Here is a 6,000-nt window from a genome sequence, read left to right as displayed (position 1 = left end):
AAGTAACAGCAATGCAGTATCAACGTTGCAAACGTTGATTAAAACTACGGTAAAATGAAAGCTTGAAAGAAAAGAAACATTATAGAACTGTAAACTGTATAATCTAAACCCAACTCTCAAATTCCTTAATAACAATAATAATAATAATAATAATAATAATAAAAGCCCCCCCCTCCCAAAATAATATAGCTAACGGCGCCGATGAAGCGAGGATACTCTATATGACAGATATTACATTCGAAAAATAGATCGAATGAAATTTAGGACATGAAAATCCATTCATTGACTTGTGTTCAACATGAAGTTTCGAGTTGCGAATTCGGGACCCCAGTGCAGTGGTAGAGTTCGAACATGCTAATTATTCGTACACAGTATCGATCTAAAAAATTCCGGAAACTATTACAGTTACTTTACTTTTAAAGAGAATTTCAATTAACATTTAAAGGAAAATGTACGTAACTGGTAGCGATTCTGAGTGTAGAAATTAAGAATGTGTGTTGCAATGGTTAGATCCTGAATCCTACTATTTACTTCAATAAATTGAATACAAGTAAATAATGTATTTGCGGATGTAATATGGAGAGCATTATGATCAACGTGAAATAGTGAAACAGATAATAGATTCGATATTGTAATAAAATTTTATAAAGGGGCAGTATCGCTTAATGCTTGTCAGACTTAACCTCAAACCATTTCTTAATATTGGCTACGAAGGATATAAACACAACGTAACCAGACTGAACCACTCAACTTCATGTGCTCTTAACCTCAAACAGAATCCGCTGGGTAATGAACTATAATATAGTATTAGTGTCCGCATTTTATAAGTTGTGCATAATATTTATGAAACACCGAATTTAGTATTTTTATGGGTCTAAAGAAGTAACATTATTAGCGTGTTGTGAAACACGGCCCAACACTCCTCTCGTATGGGAACGGCTTCCCAGTTCCCACAATGCATTGCTTTTTCTCTATCTAGTTCGCAAACGACTTCCACAGATACGACTCATCTAGTTCGCGAACGACTTACATAAAAATTTCGAACTAGTTCATCTAGTTCACTTGAACGATTAGTTCAATTCGAACTAATCGTTCGCGAACTACCCATCACTACAGTTATGTAAAGTATGCCATTCTGAAGTTCAGACATCAGAACATATACTGCAAGAAAGATTTCTTGAAAAGGTATGTTAAACTTTATTATATTAAAATATTACTTTCATATAACATTTGTCCCACCCGTAATGCAAAAACTTATATATTTTTTTTAAATTAATTTCAATTCTGTTGTTAAGATTTTCTTTATACTGTAATTCTTGCAGCTGCAATAGAAAATTTAACTTCCAATACGAGACGTCCGACTGTATATTGTTGAACTTTGTTTATGTGTTCTTTTGTTTTATGAACGATAGATTTCAATATGCAATAAACCATTTCTTCTTATTCCAAATTCTATTAGCACGAAATACTGAATACTGTAGACCCAAAACTAGCTAGTAGCCAAAAGAAAAATGTAGTAATTAAATTCAGACTTAAATAACAGTAAATTTGTAACATATTATCCATCAGGCTAGTAGGCTATTCTATCGTCATAGCTATGACCAACGAGTTACGAGTTAGAAATTCTATGATGGTCACAGTCATAGATATAAATACAGTATCTATACTAATAATAAATCTGTAGCCAAAATGTTTCTGGTAATTTTCTATTTTCCAAAAATAATTGGTGTTATCATGTACAATTAACCATCCTGAAACCGAAATCGCTTTTTTGAAATTTTTGTTTGTATATCTGTCTGTCTGTCTGTCTGTCTGTCTGTTACCTTTTCACGCGATAATGGCTGAACCGATTTATATGCAAATTGGAATATAAATTAAGTTCGTTGTAACTTAGATTTTAGGCTATATGGCATTCAAAATAGTTTATTTAAAAAGTGAGTTATAAAGGGGCTTGAATTAAATAAATCTAAATATCTCCCTTATTATTAATTTTCTTGAAAAATGTTACGTGACAAAAGTTTTTTTTAATGACTTCCGATAAGTTTTATTCTATCCAATATTTTGATAGGATTGATATTTAATTAGATAAATGAGTTTTAAAATTAAAATAACCCCATCTAAGGTGCTGCAATTAAATAAAAACAAATGAATTCGTCTATAAGGGGCCTTGGACAACAACAATCGAAATTTGTGAAAAATGTTACATAACAAAAGTTTCTTTAAAAATGATTTCCGATACGTTTCATTCCAAGAAAGATTTTGATGGGACCAAATTGCACCAAAAACGGATATTCTGTGAACCAAATGATCATATTTTAATTAATTGCATGTAATAACAATTAAGAAACACGTTAAAGGAATTATCATTGCACTAAATGAGTGGTCTCTGGACCAAAATGATCGCATTTTAATTATTTAAATACAATTTAAATTAAGTGACATACTAAACGATTTATCCTTCTGTCAAACATGGATGTTCTCTGGACCAGATGTCCTATTTTAATTATGTAATTACTTTATATTTACTTCTAACAAGTGCAGCGGAGCGCACGGGTACAGCTACTAAAATAATATAGCAGATATACTGTACTCGCGGTACTGTATATCTGTGGTTATAGTTCACTCTCCACGGCCCTGTAGATCCCACAGCTTGGGTGTTTGTTGTCTAGGGCAATTAAGTTTTAATCGCTGCCCTGGTAAAAGTTGCGTTTGGTGGAAGTGTTGTATTGGTGGTTAGGTACTAATATTTTACATTCAATGGTAATTATTTCTGTGCCAAATTAATAGAATTAATTTTAAGGGGTTTTACAAAATGTTGAATAGGAGAATAGAAGCGGAAAAACGTACAATAAGGTCATTATTTTCATCTCTGCTAAATTTAGAACGGCCAGGCGGTCGACGTGTGTGTGACAAAGTTAGTGCGTTAGTTGAGGGGATTTATAAGTGACATTAGTAGACTAGTTACTTATATACTTCCTCAACTGACCCACTAACCTTGTCACATACCTCGATCGTTTGGCCTTTCCTATATAAATTTGGTAGAGAAGGCAGTGATTACACTTTCAAGATATATTAAGGATAGAAGGATAGTTTTGAATATATTAGCCTACCATTCTAAATTAATGACTGTGTGTATTACATCGCTACCGGAACTGGTATTTTACTATTATTCATATATCGTAAGAAGGGTAATTATGCAGAACAACTACAGAAGCGATTTTGTTATTTTTGGCGGTTTGATAGTGTTTAGTATTGAATTTCGTTTATTAGTACGTGTATATTATGCGTAGGTCAGTTATGGTTGAGGTAGAGTTTATTTTTTTAAATATGAAGAAGAATTAAACTTGGTTTTTTTCTCGTGTTTCGAAGACTATGTTGTTGAGTGCATAACTTTTAATATATTGTGATTTGATTGGCTGAAGTGTTGTGTGTTCTTATTGGGTGATGATTTTTCCGGTATGATTGGATGGTTGTGGTTAAGTGATAGCTGTATGTTACGAGCTAGAATTTCTCTAAGTCGTTGGCTGTATGATTGTAGTTTTTCGTAGTTGGTGCGTGTATTATTCTTATCTTGTAAGTGGTCTATCGCTGTGAGTTGTAATGGATGTAGAATTTTTTTTTTTTTTTTTTTGTCTGTATAGAGTTGAGAGAGGAGGATATTGTAGACTATTTCGTGAATCACGGTATTATTAAGGATTGCATGATTTTCGAAGTGTGTTGCCATGAATTGAGAGTAAGTAAGACGGATTTGAACTTCCGTTGTGGGAGATTATACCGGAAGTATGCGAAACGGAAGAAAGTTGGTCGTTCTGGTACCTTTCTGGCACGTAGTGTTTCCACGTTTTTCGTTTGGGTGCGTCATTTGGATATTTGAGAGAATATATGTTTAAGTGTAAATATCTAATGGAAGAGAGAATGTGTGCATTCTTTAGAGCAGCTGCAGCCCTGTATCCTACGAATTATTAAGGTAAGGTTCATCATGTTTGACATTGTTTGACGAATTTGTGAAATTGATTCAGTCTTTGTGTGGCTATTTTGGTTAGGTTAGGTTATTGCTGCTTATATTTGTCCTCTTGAAAAAGGAGTGAAAATTAAGGTTAAAAAAAATATATATGACATTAAGTTTTGGCGGTATTACGTTGTTTTCCTACTTTTGTTTTTAAGTTTAAAAAAAAACGGGGTAAAAATGTAGGGTTTTAGGAAAGAATAAAATTTAAAATCGCTTCTGTAGCTGTTATGCATAATTACCTAAGAAGTTTTACGAGCAGCTTCAAGTTGATCGGCCTGAATAACGCAGTCGGTAAAGTGCTGGCCTTCTGTGTCCGAGGCTGCGGGTTCGATTTCGTCCCAGATCAATGGCATTTAAGCACACTTAACAGGCTCATGTCAGTAGGTTTACTGCATGTAAAACAACTCCTATAGGATAGAATTTCGGCACACCAGCGACGCCGATATAGGCTCGACAGTTGCGAGTGTCGTTACATAAATTTTTATTTTTAGCTTGAACTGTAATATCAGAGCGAGATTTATACTTACTTACTACGTTCATTTTATTCGGATAGTAAGTATCATGACGGGCAGTGACTCATTTGCTATTTTGGATCTCAGTTCATTTGTGCTGCTTACGCCTTCGAAGTAGTAATAAACTGATAATATTTAAGTAGTATGATACCACAGTCTAGTATATACAGTCGCGAAGCTCAATACGTAGTAAATATGCAACATTAGAAAGTTGCTTACCGCTAGGATCGCTAATATCGCCTCATTACAATCAATGCAAAATAGAACCCTTACAGTCTATTGTTTCTAGCACCCTCAAAACTGAAGCTTCGTGACTGTACAGTATATAGTAGACTGTGATGATACCTTCTGTGCATGTCTGGAAAAATGTTTTCTCCATATTGAAGCTACACGTCACGAAAACTGAATAATGGTAGAATTAGGCTATACGAGCATGTATTCTAAAAACATAATTTTCCCCATGACCTAAATATCACAGATGGATAAATATCACCATCTCCGATCATTGGGAATTAGGCTGACAATGTCATTCTTACTGTTACCTAATGTTGGTTAGCCAGATCCTTCTATTTTATCATAAAGAAAGGAAATGCGCGTATTTATGTGTTTACATATTCAAGAGTCTGTGTACACTGTTATCCCTACGAAAGGTTTTATAATTATTAGGCCTACCTACCTTCGTTTCCCTATCATTCATTGCGTCTGCTTATCTAGTTATGTAATAATAATAATAATAATAATAATAATAATAATAATAATAATAATAATAATAAATAATAATAGAACTACTACTACTACTACTAGTACAAGTAGCAGTAGTAATTGATTTTAGCAGTTTCAGTGTTGAAGCTATTTTTACAACTGAATGTGCTTATTTAGGCCTATATAATTTGTGGGTGAATGTTACTTATGTCCCGCCCACTATAGGAGACATAGGCCAGTTTTACACTAACCCTAAACATATTTAGTACTAGCCGTACCTGTGCGCTCCGCTGCACCTGTTAGAAATAAATATAAAGTAATTACATAATTAAAATAGGACGTTTGATCCAGGGAACATTCGTGTTTGATAGAAGGATAGATCTTTTAATATGTTACTAAATTTAAATTGTATTTAAATAATTAAAATGCGGTCATTTTGGTCCAGAGAGCAATCATATGGTGCAATGAAAATTCCTTTAACATGTTTCTTAATTGTTATTACACGCAGCCATAGTTTAATAAAGATTGATATGTCATTTAGTTTTAATGTTTATACTTTATATTACTTGCTATATGTTTCAGAAGTTACTTTAATAACATTGTAGAATTATGTCCATCTAGAGAAACTACACTTTCCAATGGTGAAATAACAATTAAACAATTAATTAGCTTCCGATATTACTTCATACAAACACAGAAACATTCTCTTAGGCTATGTTTAATAGCTTTCGATTGTTGTTGTCCAAGGCCCCTTATAGACGAAGTGATTTGTTTTTA

General features: G+C 33.2%; 1 protein-coding gene across 1 annotated transcript in view; it reads left to right on the top strand.

Annotated features, from left to right (window-relative positions):
* The first annotated feature begins 1,113 nt into the window (after nucleotides 1-1,113).
* LOC138691449 (zinc finger protein 721-like) overlaps nucleotides 1,114-6,000 on the top strand; it is a 75,021-nt gene continuing 70,134 nt past the window's right edge. The window contains exon 1 of the mRNA XM_069813377.1: nucleotides 1,114-1,185. The gene's annotated coding sequence lies outside the window, so the exon portion shown is untranslated. The remainder of the gene's footprint in view (nucleotides 1,186-6,000) is intronic.

The sequence above is a fragment of the Periplaneta americana genome, chromosome 16 (genome assembly GCF_040183065.1).
Source record: "Periplaneta americana isolate PAMFEO1 chromosome 16, P.americana_PAMFEO1_priV1, whole genome shotgun sequence".
Lineage (NCBI taxonomy): Eukaryota > Metazoa > Arthropoda > Insecta > Blattodea > Blattidae > Periplaneta > Periplaneta americana.
Note: the sequence above shows the minus strand (reverse complement) of the source record. Positions and strands in the feature narration are given on the sequence as shown.